Raw genomic sequence first — 22,402 nt, forward strand, 5'->3', positions numbered from 1 at the left:
CTAAGAAGTATATGTAGCAATCGGCAAAAGAGAAAATGGGTTCTGCAGCAGTTTGCAGAAGTAAATATGAACAACCTTCTTGGCTGCATATTGTATAAAAAAGGTAAATGTGGGCATTGTTAAGGAAGGAATTACTAGATTAGGTGACACTACACAAAGATTAAAAGCAGTGACCTAAGGTTGGAGCCTAGAGACCCTACAAAGTCAAGTGAAGGGGGAAGTAGCATAGGAAAACTATGGTACTACAAAGACTGTTAGTGGTTTGAATCCAATTCAGCAGAAGTCTAGAACTTGTATTGAATAGTGGTCTTTGGGTTTTGGCAAAAGTAATCCAAGAAGCTTTGTGGTAAGCAGTTGTCAGGATGAATATGATGGTAGCATGTTTACAGGGGAATGATGCCAAAGAGCAATTAAAGTTGTTAAGCAGAGGTCTAAGGTACAAGGGAATGGGCTCTTGGGTCAAGGTCTGAAGCGTAAGCAGAGCAAGTCAGCTTGACAAAAGGTAGATGGGAGAACTCTATTGGTCAATATCAGTTATGTAGATTACAAAGCTAAATAAGATTAATATTTAACAGTTCTTGCATGCTTATCCAGAGTAATAAAAACATTTGATATTACAAACGGGGGATAATTACACCACCTTGCAGAGCTTTGACAATATTGAAAGCCTCATCAGTGGTTGGTAGGTTGTCTGATCTCTCAACCAATTTACCCACATTGATCTGCCTGTGAGCTTCTTATGAAATCTGCTTTTTGTCTAGAATTTCGGCAAGTAGCAGTCATCGAAAGCAATGCCGCCCTACAGATCCTCAACCATAGCCAAGCACCGTGGGCTGCCACCAGTGTGCTGTTAAGGAGAGGAACACATTCCATTAACTAGTAGTGCTCACTACAGCTATTTTAAAGTACAGCTAGCAGCTCCTATAGTAACCTGCAGGATTTGTACAAGGAAGTGATTATACTCCTGCTAAACCCCTAAAGCACTCTAGTTTGCTAAAATACTGTGTAAAATGCATCCACTTACATTATACAAAATTCAGACTTCAGTGAAAACATTTATAAATAAACCGGTTTACAATTCCTCTCCCCACCACTTTTTTTTTTTTTACTTTTTTATTTATTTATTTTAGGACCTGTTCATTGATGGCTCTTGTGGAAGGATCATGGGACAACATTGTGGAGAACACTACCAAAGCTTCTAGCATAATTTTCTAGTTAATGAAAGTTTGAATTAATGATGGCCTCTTATGTGAGGGGTTTTCTCACTCCAGGTCTAAGTGTAGAAAACCAAAAGTCCAGACATCTACACTAAAGCTCTAAATCAAATGATGGTTTTAATCTACAATTATTTATTTTTATTGTTTTTTAAGCATTGATTAGAAAACTGTTATTGTAGTAGTTTATTTGCAGCCTGGCAGAAGCCTTATTCAAGCTAAACTTTTTATTTATTTTTTTTTATTTCACAAGGTATTACTCATTGCAACGTATTTATAAAATATTTTACCAGGAAAGATACATTGAGATATCTCTTGTTTTCAAGTATGTCCTGGGTCCACAAATCATTGCATTGTTACAATTAGGGTACAATAAAATAGAAAAACAATATTAATACACAAATACAAAATTTAACATAGAACAGGTAGGAAATATATAATCAACCATGACAAGTGCATTCTGTTTCGAGGTATGTAGAGAGGGATCTCTTAAAGGACTTTAAGCTTAGGGAAGATTTAAATTTGTGCGGGAGGTCGTTGCACAAATGCGGTGCTCTGTAGGAGGAGGATCGGGCTGCTTTCTTTTTATATTGAGGTAGACTAAGTAAAGTGTTGGTACTGGATCGGAGGTTATAGGAAGTGGGAACAGCCGGGGAAAGCATTGCGTTCAGGTAGGGTGGGAGTTTCCCAGAAAAGCTCTTAAACACAAGGCTGGAAAGATAAAGGGTGCGTCTGGATTCCAGCGACAGCCAGTTTAGTTCTTTTAGCATGTCACAATGGTGGGTCCTGTAATTACATTGTAGCACAAATCGGCAGAACGAGTTATACAATGTATTGAGTTTATTAATGTGGGATTGCGATGCAGGTGCATATACTACATCCCCATAATCAATGATTGGCATCAGCATTTGCTGTACAATCTTTTCCTTTACTGTAGAGCTTAGGCAGGATTTGTTTCTGTACAGGGCACCTAGTTTTGGATAAAGTTTAGATGCAACTTCTATGTGGAGGCCAAAAGATAGATTGGGGTCTAACATCATACCCAAGTATTTGAAAGAGTGGACTGCGGGGTGCCATTTGAATTTGTTTTGATGGATAGGTGTGAATTGTGTAATTTAGGTACTGTTCCAAAGATCATTTTGACAGTTTTTTTCAGTGTTCAGGAAGAGTTTGTTTTTTGCGATCCACTTTTCTACCTCTGTAAACTGGTCTTGGAGCACAGCCTCAAGCTGCGGTAGATCGGAATTGAGCGCATAGATTACCGTGTCATCTGCGTACATGTGTACATGTGTACATTTGAGGATTTGCAGATCATTTATAAATAATGAAAATCGTAGGGGGCCGAGAATGGAACACGTGACTGGGAGAGGAAGGGAGTCGCACATATTGCGAGCGATCCGACACATACGATCGAAACCAGTTTAGCGGATGATCACAATACCTGAGTTTTTGAGTTTGTGCAGTAGAATGTCGTGGTCTACTGTGTCAAAGGCATTAGCAAAATCAAGGAAAATAGCTCCAGTTAGGTCTCCTTGTTCCATGCCAGTTTGGATGTCATTGCAGACTTTTAAGAGGGCAGTTGTAGTGGAGTGATTCTGGTGAAAGCCCGATTGATCAGGGATCAGTTTGATTGTTGGTAATACTCGCATAGTTGCATATGGACACATTTTTCTAAGATTTTTGACCATGCCGGGAACAATGATATAGGGCGATAGTTAGAAACCAAAGTAGTGTCACCACTTTTATGGATAGGCACTACTCTCGCAGTCTTCCAAAGTTTGGGTATGTATCCAGACACCAAGGATTCGTTAACTAGAGTTGCAACGGGTTTAGCAATTGCCGGCGCACTGAGCTTCAACAGCATTGCTGGGATTTGGTCAGGTCCTGACTGGTTTTTCATTTTTAGATTAAGATGTTTTTCAATGACACTAACAGGTACAGGTCTAAAAATGAACTTGTCTATAGTGGGCGTTTGCAAATTTAGTGAAACCTGATCCACAATTGTAGTTTCAGGATGTGTGCCATTTATTGGCTTGGCAATCAGGGCAGTAGAGCATCCGACAAAATAATTGTTAAAGGCATTTGCTACATCTAAGGGAAGTGGCAGGGTTTGGTTATCCACTTTGACAGTGGAGGGTTGGGAGTGGATTGGGGTCACCAGCGTGGGCTATAGGCCCAGCCGAGACAATGGGGAGAGTGTGGAAGTGACAGGGTTAATGACACCAGACCCCTGGTTACCTGTTGCTAGTCCCAGCAACCACTCAATTAACCCCTGCAATCCCTTCTACACTAACCCCCTAGTACACACTTTACTGCCACCACCAAGACTTTTAAACCCGGACGTCTTAGGTTACCCCACACACAGGAGAATTATAGAATCACAGTTCTACTTTTACTGATCAAACACATATAATTAACCCTTTTTGGTAACATGTTTATCTGAGCTTTTCTTTGAAGGGTGAAGCTCTTAGAAAACAGACACAAGCGTATTAAGTAAACATTTTAATCTGACAGATTCACAGTGCGGAGTACAAAATACAGAAATAAATGACATACAGATAACAAATTGCAAAACAGTACATAAAATAAAATAGGAGAAACACAAATTCCTTACATATATTTACCCCATATAGAATTATTGTGGGAGTGTTAGATGATATTGATCTCCTAGAAGTTACTGACAAAAGAAAAATGAAACTGCACTCTCTCTGGATAGTCCAGCACCCTCATTATTTAGAGAGGGTTGGTCTGGCAGTCTATTGCCCACTCTATGCAATTCCTTGTGTCCAGCTCTGGTGATGGCTATCTAGATGTTTTATGGTCTAGGCCTGGTGCAAGATCAAAGAGCACAATAAATGTCATCCCAAGGTTTACAAAAAACAACTCTTAACATATATAAACACACATCAAACAAGAACTCATGCTTTTGGCATGACACCTCCCCTTTAAGATGGTGGACAGAAAAATTCAGCCACAGGCTGATTTATCTGTCAATCATTAACCCCCCTAGTTGCCGAGACAGACCATCTGCATTCCCATGTAAGCTGCCGTTTTTGTGCTGGGCAGTGAAATTATACTGTTGGATTATAAGGCTCCAACAGAGCAGTTTATCATTGTTACCTGACACCTGCAGCAGGTTGTGATCAGTCCATACCACTGCTACATCCTCAACAAACATGCCTGATTTGCCTGTTTCAATTACCCATTGGTCTCTGGTAACATCCCTTAAACCACACCCACTGCACTCATGTAGTAGTTGTAAGGGGAAGAAACCAATGGATTTATGCAGCACTCCCTGGTAACACACAAAAAAGCAGAACACTCCCAGGATAGATATGCTCTATCACCACCCATCATCTTTCATTTTGGGGTCTGTCTGCTGGGCTTGTTAACAATCAAAGTTGCTTAGGTGTACGCGTGAGTTGTGATAAACTGACAAGGTTCCTGGTTCCTCTAACAGTATGTTTCCCTGCAGCCATCCTTCCTGGACCCACAGGCTGTCAACATTGCATTGATACAATCGGGTACAATATAATAAAACTAATACAAACTTAACACATCCAGTAAATATAAAAAATAGTTACATGGGAATTCTGTATTGAGATCTCTAAAGGGATTTTAGACTGGATTAACTTTGTTTATTCCTTAATTATGGTGCGCTGTGCGAAAACTAGGATCAAGCCCATATTCGTATTGTGCTATTCTAAAATGCCTGGACTGGATTGTATTTATTACTGCTATTTATAAAGCGCCAACAGATTCTGCAGCGCTGTACAATTAGTGGAGAAACGTACAATATACACAGACAAATACAAAAGGTAGAGAGCCCTACCCGTAAGCTGATATCTAGCCATTGGAGCTCTTTTTTATATAAAGTGCTTGGCTAGATGGCCCATGAGCTTACAATCTAAAGGATACCATGGGGATTTGAGACACAAGGTAGCAGGGGAAGTTTGGAGGTGATGGCTGAGAGTTACCAGAGAAGCAGCTATTGGTAAGATGTTAGGTGAATGAAGAGGTAATTGAGTGAGAATCTCCAACAGCTGGAGGAACATGCTAGATATTTCGGGGGAGCCCTGGGTGAGTGGGGAGAAAAAAGTACTTCACTGAGTTGAGTGAGGCCTAAGAGTGGTAGGTGTTTCACTGCAGGATGGAAAATGCAGTCTTTCACGGAGTTGGGTTGTAGGTTATAGGAGATGGGGAGAACATTCTACTCTGTAGGATGGGAGCTTCCCAGAAAAGCTCTTGTGCCCAAGGCTGGAAAGATACATCTGGATTCCAGCAATAGCCAGCCTAGGTTGTGGGTTATGTAACAACATTGTAGCACTAAGCAGCAGACTGAGATATACAACATAGTAGGTTTATGAAGACTGGCTTGTGCCACAGGTGCACTACATTCCCATAGTCAATGACTGGCATTGGCATTTGTACAATCTGTTTCCTTACTGAGGGACTTGGGCAGGATTTGTTTCTGTAGACAGAACCTAGTTTAGGTTATAAAGTTCTTCCATCTTCACATCAAAATATGAAGGGCAAATGGACAAGTCCTAGTATAAGTAAAGTAAATAAAATCAAGACAGCCCTACGCAATTTGTCTGGAGAGCCATACTTCCTCAGTGAAATGGTCAGGTTGAAAGGATACAAAAAATTCGTAAAGAAATCAAAGTATTGCACTTATAAGTCTTAACCCCCTCTCAAATCACCGTTGGCCAATCCAGGTGAGGAGGAGGGGGGGGGGGGGATTAAAGCTGCATCTAATTCCGATGGTGCTTCGTGCTTTAAACTAAAATTGCATTTATCTATGAATTGTCAGCAAATTTGGTAGGACATGATCTGAATGTTAAACTTCAGAAATCATGTAATTTGTTAGCTTGGTGGCACATATGACACAATGGCTATTAAAGGCATATGCTACATGGAAGAGGTGTTGCAGGGTTTGTCATTTTTCAAGTTTCTTAGGTTTGATATGTTCAAATGTTTGTTGACATATTCAGCCTCTGCTCTCTTCTGCATGCATTTTACATTGTCTGTAGACGCTGTGAGTAAACCCTCATGTTGGGGATCTTGGCAGCCTAGGTGGTTAGTTATACTTGACAGAATCTGTTAGCTTTAAACACGACTATAGTCAAATATCAGTCTTTTTTCAGCAATTACAAAATGTACGAAAAAACTTAGCTCTCACCATTGCACTAACTATAATAGTCACTCCCTGACTATTGCTGCATGGCTCAATCCATTTACCAGGCTTAACACAGCATGTAAATGCACCACTCTCATATCAATATTATCTTCAGTGCAGGCCTGTTCTCTCTGCAACTTGCAAAGAAATTAAGTTAATGAGCCTCCTACTGTGTTTTAAAAAAAATAAAAGTTTGTGGATACAAACTTTAGGATTCTAGGACCTAAATATCTTCCTTCCACAAACACACACCTTTTGACACTCACAGCACAGTGACCATTTATGGAGCCAATATAACTGAACTTTGCAATAGAGTAAGAAAACAAGGTTGCGCCTGATAAAATGGAATATACCAAAAATAACAAAATATACAATAAAACAGTTCAAATACAATGGTATAAAACAGTAAAAAAAAGTCTTGAAGGGAACAGCCAGGCTGGATAAAATAAAGCTCTTGGAAGTAGTGTTCTTGTGATTCCAGAAGTACATGTAAAACATAGAAAAGAACTCCAATGGTTCAGTATATTGTAGGATATGTATTCAAATCGATGGTCTATTCTACTCACATTTACCAGAGCTATATCCAATAAATGCTTGAACTTTGCCCACAATCAGTCTTTAAAATGGTACATTTGAATGTGGTAAGCTGTATGTTAAGCTGAATAATTTACCAAGGTCTGGAATTCTTACACTGCCTTGATCTTGTGTGCAACACATTTCTGCTGTCCTTGTCTGTGTAAACTCAGCCACTGGGAATACTTAGTCACACCAGTCCGATGGATTATCAAGCATTCAAAGGTTTGTTTGTAACAATTTGTGTTTAGAAATCTATTTTTTATTTATTTATTTTTTTTTAACAAAGGAAATCAGAGGTGGCAAGATGGCTAGTTTAGAAAAGGGGTGAAGGGTGAATGTCTTAACAAATGCCTACTCTTAGGGCACTTAGTGGAAAATAGCCCTTGATGGTAGGTGACAAACTGATGGAATGTGGTCTGTTACCTAGTGACATGTATTGTTATGGTTCAAATAAAGTTTGATCTTTGTAAATCTGCCCCTGTCTAAATTAATAAGTATATGCGTGCATGCTTCCTGAAGTAATTCACACCAGACTCAATTTGCAGGTTGCTGAAAGACTTGAATGTGTTTATTCCGAGGGGTGGGAGTTCGTTATAAACCAGAAATATGCCATATGCATCGTCATAGATAACACAAAGTATACATTCAACAATTGGTTAACAGTCTAAGGGGACTTTCCTGATACCATCCCACTAGGCGTGACCCCAGAATCATCACATGACATTCCTTTGTATCCCAGCACCATTTTATTACACGTGGCAAGTTCTTGAGAGCCGTTACTGAACAAAGGAGGCGGGGAAAGGATTAGAAAGGAAGCAGTTCCTCTAACAGCCAATTTATCACAGTGAATCTCCATTTTGTTACACGAGGGGTTAGAGAGGAAACTGTTACTCAACACACAGAGGGGAAGCATTTACTGAATGAGCACAAGTGCACAGAGTAAAATAGACATTTTATCCATTCAAATTTTTGTCCAGAACGTATCAATAGGGTTCCCACTCTTTAGTCATTTGGCTTAATTGCCCTAATTGACATGAGATTAGAGAGCTATCAGGCTGCACTAATGAATAGTTATCTTATTAAAGGCAAAATACATGAAGGATAATATTGTGAGGGTACCTAGCAATTGGGGTTCTGAGGTGAAACAAACCATGCCGTCAGCATTGAAGGGTTAACATGACCAGAGCCAGATTGTATCTGAAAGCAGAACAGCCAGCAAAGTGAAACCTATAGCAGCCTTCATGATTTTGCGATGTCTTAAATTACTCCGACTTGCAGTAGTAAAACAAATTGTATTTAATATTAATGAAGACTTGCACTTTTGTGCCAGGTCTAGTTGCACCCCCCCTGGACACATGACTTGGACAGTCCTCAACTCTGTTCCAGGCTACTCAATAACCATGCTGTGCAAAGCCTGCCATCATGCCTTGTGCACTGCTGACCCAATGTAACAAGGTTCTCCCTTGCAGGCAGCAAACGTCCAAAGACAAACTTCAGTGTTTAATATTCTACTTTTAAAGCGATCTCTACTCACCATTTGAGTGTATTCTACGATAAGCTTTTGATTGGGGGGAAACAGATGCAGTGTGTAGTGAAAAAAAACTCTTTGCATTCATACTTAAGACTTTTTTTTTTATATATAATTAAAAGTAAAGTACTAAATGCATTGCACCTTGTTCACTAGCATATTGTTTAGCATTGTATATCCCCCAACACGACCCCATTGAAGGGTATAAGACGCCTGTGCATTCCTCAAAACATACTGCATAATGTTGGACAGATGAGATTTAATGCAGATAAGAGCAATGTCCTAATGTGTCAAAATGTTCTGAAGAGATTAAATAGAATATTCAGTTACGAATAGGCAAAATAATCGACTTGAACACTTGGCTTGTGATGCTTACTTTCAGCTGTTAAATAAGCAGATAAAAAAATAGTACAGAGCCCTGAGGTTCCACCCCCCCAATCCACCGACTTATGTATAAACCATAACAAAATGTTTACCTGTCCATTCATATATCATTTGTATCACATTCATATCAGTCGTTGGGTATAAGAAATGTGGTCATAGCTATCCCAGTATCTGAGATTCCTTGGAAGTATGGTGTATTACCCGGTTTAGTTTCCTTTAATGTATTCTCCTTCTTTTTAACCTTTTTCATTTATGTATGTATATATATATATATATATATATATATATATATATATATATATATATATATATATATATATATATATATAGTTTTCTAAATCTACATTGCATAACTACTTTTAAAACGATACAGATTAAAGATACACATCAATAATAAATGGAGGAAATAAAATATTTACAATTGCTGAACCTACAGATTTTGCAAGAATTTCTGTATCTTTCAACTGTTTTCAATACCTTGTCTTTTCTTATCTCATCTGCCGACTTTCTCCATGGAAACTCATTTGTTTGAAACATATTTAATTGAATAGGCATATCTCCTTGTATAGGACTCTTCAATATACTAACTTGAGTTCCTTGTATATGTATGGTCAGTGGACCTCCATTGATACAATATAAAACTTTCAGTAATGTTTCTGAATGTGTAGATTCTGGAAATGTAGCTCTTACTATCTCATTTGACCTAACCTGTACACATACTTTTTCTTTCTATGGGAGTTACAATTTCATGAGGATTGTTGTTTTAATTTTACTTTGATTATGAAACCATGAATGATAAATGGTTTCGACTTGGATATTTAAACATTATTTTGGAAGCAAAATGTAGACAACTAGAAAGATCTACCTGCTCAAGTTCAGTAATGTTACAAGAAACAAAATCATGATAATTGTGTTACTAATGGGAATCCCTAACACCGACATTGAAAGGCGTTTTTTTTCAATACCAGACATTGGGATTCAAGAAGAACTTAAACATATATCGTTAACCCCTAAATCTGATATATTTTCATTTTTTAGCAAACGTTAACTACATTTAAGTTCTTTAGGAGTGTAATGGCACCCTGGGTATAGAAGGGGTTAAATCTGTTTGAGATATTGCCTTCACGAATACAAAGGCAGCTACCGAACACTCCAATCAGCCGAACAAGCAATCATATGAAATCCACACTCCAGTCGAACAGGAAAACCATATGAAAATTCCCCCTGCCCCCCGTACAAGGCTCTGTATTGAGGGTCAAGCACAAATCTGGTTTAATGTGGGCTACCTGCCCAGTATTTATGCAGGTCTTCCACCAGGTGGACACTCCCCTAGGGGACCTGGTGGAAAACTGTGACAAAAGTAATACAGTAGCCAATGAAAACAGTTTAGCAATACACTCTCACCTTTAGATGATGTGGATCCTCCTCTCTATCCTGGAGATAATTGGGAAGGAACTCCATTATCTCAGAGCATAACCTCCATTTTATATATGTTAAATACATAAACCGAATCCACACATTCAACGAATCCCCAGATAGCTTAGATCTGAGCACACAATATTACCAAATAACGCTCAGAACCTATACACAGTTCAATCGCCATGGAGCCAAAGTCTTTCACATAGTCTTTCGGTATACGAATGGGCTCCACAGGCTAGCTATCTGTGGTGGCTCTGTTCATATGAAAAGGTACATAACGGACCGATGAAGGGAGGTTGGTGGCTTTCAGCGGTGTTCGTGTTAAAATAGTAGTTGTTTTTAGTTCCACCTCGTGTTCGTTCATACAAACGACGACCACCCAGCCGACCAATAACAAGGGGAAGTGTCTGCGGTTAAGCACAACATTCTGAGGCCAAGAGGTTAACGAGCCGCACACTTCCCTGCTGAGTGGCCGGCTGTTCGGCAAATATTTTAGGTGAAACTGGGAAATTACATGGGGACCGTACGGACAGAGAAATGCACAAACAAACAGACTAATGAGCATACAATACAAGTAATTCCAAGACCGAGGGGTCTGTCACAAGGAGTAACACCACCTTGTAATGCTTGTGCCATCACCTTAAAATCTGTAGAATATTCAATTTGTGTCTCCAAACAAGCTCTGGCTGCCTGTGATGAATCTTCATTTCTCATTCCTGTAAATGTTGGACAGAGGGTGCAATAACAGAGGCTATATTCATAACCATATTTTGCAATATTTGATTTAAACCTCTTTGAATGTTCAATCCTTTTCCTCTATTAACCTTACAGTTCCCAAATCATTCTTTAATGTTTGAATATCCATAGAATTAGTGATACTTCCTGTAGTACCAAATCCAGCCATAGTTCCTTCTATTGTACTTTTTTCTTTATAAACTTTATTTCCTCCTAACCAATGTTCTAAGCCTTGTTCCTTACATTGTGGACATTTACTTGATTTTCCACTGAGAAACATTAAAATGCAAACCTATTGTTGCAAATTCCCCATCTAATAAAGGCTTTGATTGAAAATGATTCAATTGAAAGGGATTTATTAACTTAAACCTTAATTTTGCATTCTACCATTCTGGGAGAGAATACATTTACCTTAACATCACCACCTCTCATGGTTTCTTAACATTAGACAGCATTGCTAGTTTCCACTATCACTGTAGGTAGGATTGTCTAAATAGAAAACACACCTTTCTTCCGACCAATCCACCTTTCAGTACACCTCTGTGAAAAACCTCTCGGCATTGGATGTGACATGCTACCCAAAAAGTTCCCTTCCCTTTTCAATGTCATTACAGACTCAGGGGGTAAAATTATGTGTACTACATGTTAATCCAAGTCTTTCATTTCCTTCCTGGATATCTACAAGACTAGGCTTCACCATAATATCTGACATAATCAGTTACCAGAAGCATCATGTTAACTCTTACTGTCAACAATTCCCTAGATGCTCGTATTTCCCATATCCAAGGTATACCTGGAGTATTTAAGCGGAATTCTGTCTCTCTAAATGTATAAGCCAATATTGGATAGTATTAATAGATATCACTACCTTGTCCTCATGTTGATACTGAAGTTTGTGCAACATTCACGTACATATCACCTGACCAATTTACCATTTCTCCATTAACAATCTTGATATATGCATTTTGTAACATGTTAAGCTCCCATGATCCTGTTTTTACATTATCTTGTACAAATGAGCCTTTGGTCCAACTAAATTAGTACCTATTTTAATGTTTAAATTAACACCATCTCTTGTGAAATTAATTTGCACATTGCATACTTGTAGATGGCCATCTTGTCCCAAAACCAACTACCTTTTTAATACTTGGTGGTTTTTTTTTTTTTTTATTCCCAATAAGTCATACTTTAATTCCTGATTGAATATCGTTTTGTCAGGATGCTGACTAACAACTTCTTTCTGCTACACTGTTGTCTTGGCGACCACATCGTCTGTTACCGGCCAACTTTCCTCTGTAGGTCTGCTTACAAATGATCTAAAATAAACAAAGAAAAACAAAGCAGTATCAATATATTAAATTATGTTGTAGGTTTATACAATTTGCACTGATCTGCATGAACCCACAAACTATTTTGCCCCATTTGATTCCGTGAACCATCAAGAGGTCTTTGCACTTGTTCCATTGTATCTGTTATTTTGTAAGGACCTTCCTCCCAGTTTGCCTCCCAAGGTTGTTTTTCTTTTTGTTTTATCATCATGACCATACCCCCCTTTAAAAGCTTTGAAAAATCAGGAGGCGCCATTTTGCACATATGAGTAGCATGTTGGAAGGTTTTTCTCCAAATTTTCCTGCAGCACTTGCAACCATTTATTTTTAGCAATCACATCATTCTGTGGGGTAGATATTGGCATGGTTTGTTAGGAGAATTCAACCGCATTTTCCTGCCTGTCAATTCAAATGGAGTGTTTTGTGTAGCTTAAGACATAGTGCCTCTAATACACCAAAATACAGCAATAAGTGCCTATACCCATGTGTTGCCTTTCTCAAGTAACATTTCTGAAAGTCTAGATTTCAATGTTAGAAGAAGGAGACCCAAGGAGCAGGAAATCTTGCCGAAAGGTCAAAAAAGGACTAAATGGGTAGTATGGGCATAACCCAGATAATTAGAGGAAAATAAAGATACCCTGTATGATTCAAATAAGAAAAGGAATCTGGGTGTATAATCGCACGGATACCAAATCTCAGACACTTACAGGGTGTTACCTACATATTGAGTGAGAACTCCATTTCAAAGGTTAAAATAATAACTATTGCATGTGTTTGACAAACAAAATCTGTGAAAACAGTGCAAATAAACTGTGCTACTGATTAAAAAGGGAAAAATATATACACTCTCATAGCCTCTAATATGTCTATTGATAGAAGGTAGCTAGTAGATGCTGACACACTGAGTGAGGTGTCGGTGCTAAAACTGAGCTACTAATGTCAATATGTTGCAAAAGACTAACACCCAAGTTAACAGACTCAATTGAAGCAGCTAGGAAATACAATTGGACAAGAGTAGATGTTTGGTTGGAGCAGCAAAAATTAACTCCTCTTATTTTGAGTATAGGATGCACTCTTCAGGAGGGAGAGGGTTAACTATTTGCAAGGGAGAAACAGCTACTCTTTAAGTTAGCCTTCAAAAGAATCAGTGTAATGTAAGAGAAAGAAGGGATTAAATCTCCCTTAATATGAATTAAGTTAGGTCTGGATGAAAAAAGAAAATCCTTGAAAGTTATCCTCTAATGAGACAAAACTCATATAAGCAGAGTATCTAGGGTGTTGACAGCCTGTTACTCAGATATTTCTAATCGAGATCAGAGCATGCCAAAACCCAGATTTGATACTTTGTAAAGTAGTTTCTATTAAATTGAAGTGCATTATCTAGAAATGTCTGAACAGTATATTCCATATAAAGTAAATATCAAAATCTGCCCCAATCCCCAGAATGTCTGTCTAAACTCTCTATAATCCAGATTGCTAGCTGCTAAGAGTATGTTCAAAACAGGTGAAGTATGTCTATCATAGGTGCTCCTTCCAAAGTTTTAAAGAAAAGGCCAACAGCAGCGTTTGCTTGGCGCGCGTTTCTGCGCCAAGATGCGCCTTATTTAAAACACCTTCAGTAACTCACCAGAGGCAGCGACGATATTCCACGTCGCTGCTTCCGCCGCCGCCGCTCCTCCTTGTGATTGCGTCAGCCGGTGGGCGAGACTGATCCCGCCCACCGGCCGGGGAGACCTAATGCGCATGCGTGGCAATGCTGCGCATGCGCATTAGTGCTCCCCATAGGAAAGCATTGAAAATGCATTTAAATGATTTCCTATGGGGAAATGAGTGACGCTGGAGGTCCTCACACAGGTTTCCTGTGCTAGGGACACAGAAGTGCCTTCTAGTGGCTGTCTAGTACACAGCCACTGTGACTAGACCAATCTCACCACTGTGCATTGGAGGAGCCTGGTTGCCTGCCTTTTGACTATGGACCGGCATTTAAATACTTTATTTTCCTATGCAGAAAGGTCTATTCATGTATTTCTGCTCTGGCGTTCGGTAGATTCTAGGATTTACTGAATGAACTAATTTAACCCAGATAGCTATGCCATGGAGCCTATTCGTGTAATAAAATACTTTGGCTCCATGGCAGTTGAACTGTGTGTGTGTGGTCTGAGAGCCATTCAGTAATAATGTGCGCTCAGACCTAAGCTTTCTGGGGATATGTTTTATGTAATAAATGTAACCTTGTGTATTTTATTGTATTTACTGTCTTTTTACTGCCATGTGCTTAATGGAGTTTTGCCTCTGTCCTTGGAGATAATTGGATTACTTCCTAATTATCTCCAGGATAGACTCTGTGGAACTGGTTTTGGGCAGATATGCCATGCTTCCTTTGGTCACAAAGGACTTTGATCTATCTTTTGAACCAATGGACCAATGTGGATGATTTTGACATATGTTCGTATTTGGAGTATGCTGATTCTGAAATGGCTGCTCACTGTAAAAAAAAAAAAGAAAAAAAAAACTAACCCCACCCCCGCGCGGTGGGTGGGGCCCCTACATAACAATGAGGGGGGACCCACTGTCCTGCCCCTGCGCGGTGGATGGGGGCCCTATATAACAATAAGGGGGACATACTGTCCTACCCCCCCTTGGCGCCAACCCCTGAGTGGTGGGTGGGGGCCATAAAGATAATGAGGGAGGAAACCTACTGTCCTCCCCCCGGCCCCCACCCCTGAGCAGCGGGTGGGGGGCCATAAAGATAATGGGGGACCATAAAGATAATGGGGGACACACACCTACTGTCCCCCTCCCCCCCCAGGGCGGCAGCTGGGGGCCATAAAGATGATGGGGGGAACCTACTGTCCTCGCACCCCTGAGCGGTGGGTGGGGGCCATAAAGATAATGAGGGGGGACCTACTATTCCCCCCCCCGGCCCCACCTGCGCTGCAGGTGGGGGCCCTAAGACAAATTTCCCTCTTCAAAGATGACTAGGAGTCCCCAAGCCCCTAGTCATTTCTCCTAAAATCTTACATTTTCAGCCCCAAAAAAGGCCAAATAAAAAAGCAATCATACCCATCGAATTTAAAATAAAATAATCAGAGTGCAAAAAAAAGAACACTCTGATTGGTTTGGGCCAGTCAGAGTACTCTTTGTCATTTTACACAGCGTGGGAAAGTTCTTTGGAATTTTCCCACGCTGTGTAATTTGACTCATAACACTCTGGTTACTTAATCCACCAATCAGAGTGCTCTGTGTCATTTGTGTAAAATGACACAGAGCACTCTGGATGGATTCCAAGCCAGAGTCAAATTTAGCATACTCCAAATTCTAATGCTGTAGAAAAAACAACTAAAACCAGAGTGAACTAATGGGAGGAGTCAAGCTAGAGCATAGAAATATCATAGACAGGATCTAAATATTTTAGATTAGAATTTTGAGTATGCTAATACATCTTTGAGTGTATTAATCTGTATTTTATTTTCTGTGGCACCACATTTATATTGGAGTTAGTTTGTTACCCATTAGTTTGTTATTATTATTGCCATTTATATAGCGCCAACAGATTCCGTAGCGCTTTACAATATTTTGAGAGGGGGGGATGTAACAATAAATAGAAAATTACAAGAAAACTTACAGGAACAATAGGTTGAAGAGGACCCTGCTCAAATGAGCTGACAGACTATAGGAGGTGGGGTATTAGAAACATTAGGACAGGAAATATCAAGTAGGAGTGAAGCAGAGCTGGAGGAGAGAGCAAAGCACTGTCCCATAGGAGAGCAAGAGACAGGTATGTAAGGTAGAGGTTACTCTGGGAGGCCATAAGCTTTCCTGAAGAGATGGGTTTTAAGGCCCTTCTTAAATGATTGAAGACTAGGGGAGAGTCTGATGGCAGTAGGCAGGCTATTCCATAGGAGAGGTCCTGCAAGCGCGAGTTGGCCGTATGGGTGCAAGCAGCGCTCAGGAGGTGGTCACGGGCAGAGCGGAGGGTATGAGGAGGGGCATACCTATGGATCAGTGAAGAGATATAAGAGGGGCTAGAATTGTTCAGTGCTTTAAATGTTTGGGTTAGCACTTTGAAATGACTCCTATAGGATACAGGGAGCCAATGTAAGGACTGGCAGAGGGGTGAGGTGTGAGAGGACCGATTAGAGAGGAAAATCAGTCTAGCTGCAGCATTCATTACAGACTGTAGCGGGGCAATTTAGCTTTTAGGGAGACCAGACCAATCACGAGAGGGTTACAGTAATCCATGTGGGAAATTACTAGAGCATGGACAAGCTCCTTGGTAGCATCTTGCGTAAGAAAGGGGCGGATGCGGGCTATGTTTTTGAGTTGGAACCTACAGGACTTGGCAAACTGGATGTGAGACTCAAAGGTAAGACCAGAGTCAAGTATGTAGCCAAGACAGCGCGCTTGCAGGGATGGACTTATGTGGATATCACTGACTTGAAGGGAGAGCGAGAGAGGAGGATCAGTATTCGGATGAGGAAAGACAAGTTCAGTTTTAGAGAGATTTAGTTTCAGAAAGTGGGAGGACATCCGTTCAGAGATGGAAGAAAGACAAGCAGTGACACGTTGCAGGACGCCAGGGGAGAGGTCCGGTAAGGAGCGGTATATCTGAGTGTCATCAGCGTACAGGTGGTAGTGGAATCCAAAAGAGGCAATAGGTTTTCCAAGAGAGGCAGTATAAAGAGAAAATCGAAGTGGACCAAGGACAGAGCCTTGGGGAACTCCAACCGAGACAGGACGAGGGGAGGAGGTATCCTTGGAAAAGGAGACACTGAATGAGTGTTGGGAGAGATAGGAGGAAAACCAAGAGAGGACAGAGTCACAGAGACCGAGCGATTGGAGAGTTTGAAGGAGGAGAGCATGATTAATGGTGTCAAAGGCAGCAGAGGTCAAGGAGAATTAATATGGAGTAGTGACCTTTGGATTTAGCTGAGATTAGGTCATTAGTCACTTTGATAAGAGCGATCTCAGTAGAGTGGAGAGGGTGGAAGCCAGACTGAAGAGGGTCAAGGAGAGAGTTGGAATTAAGGAAGCGAGACACACGGGTAAAGACAAGCCTTTCCAAAAGCTTTGATGAGAAAGGGAGCAGGGATATGGGACGATAGTTAGAGGGGGAGGATGGGTCAAGAGATGTTTTTTTCATGATGGGTATTACAGTGGCATGTTTAAGGTCAGCAGGAACAGTGCCAGAAGAGAGAGAGCAGTTAAAGATGTGTTAGGGTAGGCACAAGACAAGGGGAGAGAGATCTGATGAGGTGAGATGGGACAGGATCGAGCGGGCAAGTGGTGGGGCGAGAGGAGTGGAGAAGCGCAGCCACCTCTTGTTCAGTAGCCGGGGAGAAAGTCTGGAAGGTAGGGAAAACATGATTTATGTGTGGTTGAGAGAGAACGGCAAGGAGGGGAGAATTGTTTCCTTTGCTATTCAATCTTGTCAGTAAAGTAACATGCAAAGCTATCAGCTATAAGGTTAGTTTGGGGGGTGGCCATAGCAGGGCGGAAAAGGGAATTAAAGGTGTCAAAGAGATGCCTGGGATTGCGGGTGCATGAACTAATGAGAGAGGAAAAGTATGACTGTTTGGTGGGGGCAAGGGCTGCGCTGTATGAAATAAACATGAATCTATAATGGAGAAAGTCTGCCTGGGTGCAGGACTTCCTCCAGGAGCAACTCTGCAGATAGCGTGTTGATTTATTATGCCAAGGTTGGGGTTGTGTCCTCCTCGAGGTGCATGTTTAGAGTGGGGGGCTGCAGTGTTCAAGGCAGTTGTGAGGGTAGTGTTATATGTTGAAAAGGGGCAGTAAGTGGGAACAAAAGTGCATAATTCAGTGCAGGCTAGCCACTCCGAAATTAGGGATCACTCCCAATCCCAAACAATACAAGCCAATAAATAGTATAGTTTAAAAAACATATACCACCGGGGGCACCACAATCACACACGTGTGAATATATTTACCAAATAGTAGACACAAATCGTCATGTAAAGAGATAAGAACAATACAATATATAGTGAAGTATTTAATTACACGAATAAAAATGATAAAAGGATAAAAATGCACACTCACAAATATATTGGCACAATAAGGACATATGTCTAGATTGTGCTGTAAAAGCTTGTCAGCCCCTTCCTGGGCTAAATTCCCCTTTGCAACATGGATCCAATTCTCCAGATTCAGTGGAAGTCAGTCTATATTCAGCTGAACTCCAAGTCTGTAGTGTGAAACATAGAAACATAGAAACATAGAATGTGACGGCAGATAAGAACCATTCGGCCCATCTAGTCTGCCCAGTTTTCTAAATACTTTCATTAGTCCCTGGCCTTATCTTATAGTTAGGATAGCCTTATGCCTATCCCACGCATGCTTAAACTCCTTTACTGTGTTAACCTCTACCACTTCAGCTGGAAGGCTATTCCATGCATCCACTACCCTCTCAGTAAAGTAATACTTCCTGATATTATTTTTAAACCTTTGTCCCTCTAATTTAAGACTGTGTCCTCTTGTTGTGGTAGTTTTTCTTCTTTTAAATAGTCTCCTCCTTTACTGTGTTGATTCCCTTTATGTATTTAAATGTTTCTATCATATTCCCCCCTGTCTCGTCTTTCCTCCATGCTATACATGTTAAGATCCTTTAACCTTTCCTGGTAAGTTTTATCCTGCAATCCATGAACCAGTTTAGTAGCCCTTCTTTGAACTCTCTCTAAGGTATCAATATCCTTCTGAAGATAGGGTCTCCAGTACTGTGTACAGTACTCCAAGTGAGGTCTCACCAGTGTTCTGTACAATGGCATGAGCACTTCCCTCTTTCTACTGCTAATACCTCTCCCTATACAACCAAGCATTCTGCTAGCATTTCCTGCTGCTCTATTACATTGTCTGCCTACCTTTAAGTCATCAGAAATAATCACCCCTAAATCCCTTTCCTCAGATGTTGAGGTTAGGACTCTATCAAATATTCTGTACTCTGCCCTTGGGTTTTTACGTCCAAGATGCATTATCTTGCACTTATCCACATTAAATGTCAGTTGCCACAACTCTGACCATTTTTCTAGTTTACCTAAATCATTTTCCATTTGGCTTATCCCTCCTGGAACATCAACCCTGTTACATATCTTAGTATCATCCGCAAAAAGACACACCTTACCATCAAGACCTTCTGCAATATCACTAATAAAAATATTAAAGAGAATGGGTCCAAGTACAGATCCCTGAGGTACCCCACTGGTGACAAGCCCAAGCTTCGAATATACTCCATTGACTACAACCCTCTGTTGCCTGTCACTCAGCCACTGCCTTACCCATTCAACAATATTGGAATCCAAACTCAAAGATTGTAGTTTGTTGATGAGCCTTCTATGTGCAACAGTGTCAAAAGCCTTACTGAAATCGAGGTAAGCAATGTCTACTGCACCACCCTGATCTATAATTTTAGTTACCCAATCAAAAAATCAATAAGATTAGTTTGGCATGATCTCCCTGAAGTAAACCCATGTTGTCTCTGATCTTGAAATCCATGTGTTTTTTAGATGTTCAACAATCCTATCCTTTAACATGGTTTCCATCACTTTCCCCACTACTGAAGTTAGGCTTACTGGCCTATAGTTGCCCGACTCCTCCCTATTACCTTTCTTGTGAATGGGCACAACATTCGCTAACTTCCAATCTTCTGGGACTACTCCTGTTATCAATGATTGGTTAAATAAATCTGTTAATGGTTTTGCTAGTACACCACTAAGCTCTTTTTAATAGCTTTGGGTGTATTCCATCAGGTCCCATTGACTTATTTGTCTTTACTTTTGACAGTTGAAATAGAACCTCTTCCTCTGTAAACTCACGTGTAATAAATGACTCATTTATCCTTTTTCTTAACTGAGGTCCCTTTCCTTCATTTTCATCTGTAAATACCGAACAAAAATATTCATTGAGGCAGTCAGCTAGACCTTTATCCTCATCTACATACCTTCCTTCTTTTGTTTTTAATCTAACTAATCCTTGTTTTACTTTTCTTTTCTCATTTATGTATCTAAAAAAGGTTTTGTCCCCCTTTTTTACTGACTGTGCGATTTTCTCTTCTGTGTGTGATTTGGAAGCTCTTATAACTTGCTTAGCCTCTTTCTGCCTAATCTTATAGGTCATTCTGTCTTCCTCACTCTGGGTTTTTTTATAATTACTAAATGCTAACTTTTTGTTTTTTACTATTTTGGCTACATCTGTGGAGTACCACAGTGGTTTCTTGAAGTGTGGTCCAAGAAAGTCTGTGGGGGTGCTGGCAGACTTCAACCACTCAACGCGTTTCGTCTCACTGACTTTTTAAAGAGCTGTGTGTATGTTCTTTCTTCCGGTTTTTAAATCGTTCAATTTGCGTGTTCCTCCCGTTACACGCATGCGCACTGCGGCTAGCGTCTCCGTACACGTTGCCGCGCATGCATGTATATCCAACCTTGGAACGCAAATAACTTTATTGGTATTCTATGCCCGAACACATTTCCGTATTAGACCACCGGGTCTTACGGACTGGTGTAAGTGCACTCGGAAACATTACATATAAAGGATTGATTCATTCAACATTACATTAACCATTATAAAATACTAAAAGCAATTATTTTAATTCCTCATTTAAAAACATATATACCGCGAATGACCAATCCATTATATTATACATCTGTAGTAAAAATGACATTTAAAAATATATAGATTTCAAGTTAAAAAGAATATAGGTTACAAAAAGTTAAGCATATCTACAGAGGGAAAAAGAGGGGCAATAATACATAATGATATAGTGAATCTTACCTATACATATAGAACAAATTATAGAATCATTACAAAGCTCATATTCTGAATATCATATGAAGTCATCCTTATTCTAGTTTTTAGGAGGTATGGCGAGGGCACCATCGGATTCTTTTGAAAATCTTCAAAGTATAAAAAAAAGGAATTCTAGAAATACTAAAAAGTTCAATAATTAAACCATCACAATAAAAAAAAAAATTACAATAATCAGAACTTGAATCAATCCATAAAAACTAATACATCCAGATCTACATTTAACCCTTTTGGAGAAATTGTTTTAAGTCTACAGATCCACTCAGTCTCTTTCATAGCTAGCGTTTTTTCTATATCTCCCCCTCTCCAATGGGGTGTTGTGGTATCTATTCCTATGCATCTAAAACCTTGGAAGCTAAAAATCGGTACAATTTATACAGTGTCTAGGGACGCTGTGCTTTATGTTTCCTCTTTTTATCCCATTGAGGTGTTCCAAAATCCTGATGTGTAGTTTCTTATTGTACGGCCTACGTATTGCATACCACATTTACACTCTAATAAATAAGTTTTTTGTTTGACAATTTATAAAATTCTTTATTTTAAAAACTTCTTTCGTGGCAGTGCATGTGAATTCTGTTTTCTGTTTTTGGAACCTACACGTACTGCACTGTCCACATTTAAAAAAGCCTTTAGGTTTTTCCTTAAGAAAGTTACTTCCTGAAGTTTCTATTTTCTCAGAGGCATTTATACGTGGTAAAGCGCTGGGAGCTAAAATTGATTTAAAATTCTGAGTTTTTTTATATAAATCTGCGGTTTATTTGGTAAAATGTTTGTTAAAAATTGATCCTGTTTTAAAATAGGCCAAAACTTTCTGATGGTTTTCTCAACAAGATGTGCCTTACTGTTATATCTAGTTAGAAAGGACGTGCTGTAATCTTTGTTGTCTTTCTTATACACCTTTTTATTTTTTTAAAGTTTCACCCTATCTTTATTTTCTATCAGTTTTTCCAAATCTATCAACAATTTTTGAGGATAATGTATTTTTTCAAATTTCTTATTTAATACCTTAACCTGTTCTTTAAAATCAATTTTGTTGGTTCAATTTCTAAGGAGTCTCGTTTGTTGTCCTTTCGGTATATTATTAAGCCAATTAGGATGGTGACAGCTAGAATATTCTATAAAACTATTTACATCCGTTGGCTTAAACTATGTTTTATTGCAAACGACTCCCAATGAAGAAAAAGGTCTAAAAAATTAATATTTTTGGTATGGATTTCAGCTG

The sequence above is a fragment of the Pelobates fuscus genome, chromosome 2 (genome assembly GCF_036172605.1).
Source record: "Pelobates fuscus isolate aPelFus1 chromosome 2, aPelFus1.pri, whole genome shotgun sequence".
Taxonomy (NCBI): Eukaryota; Metazoa; Chordata; class Amphibia; order Anura; family Pelobatidae; genus Pelobates; species Pelobates fuscus.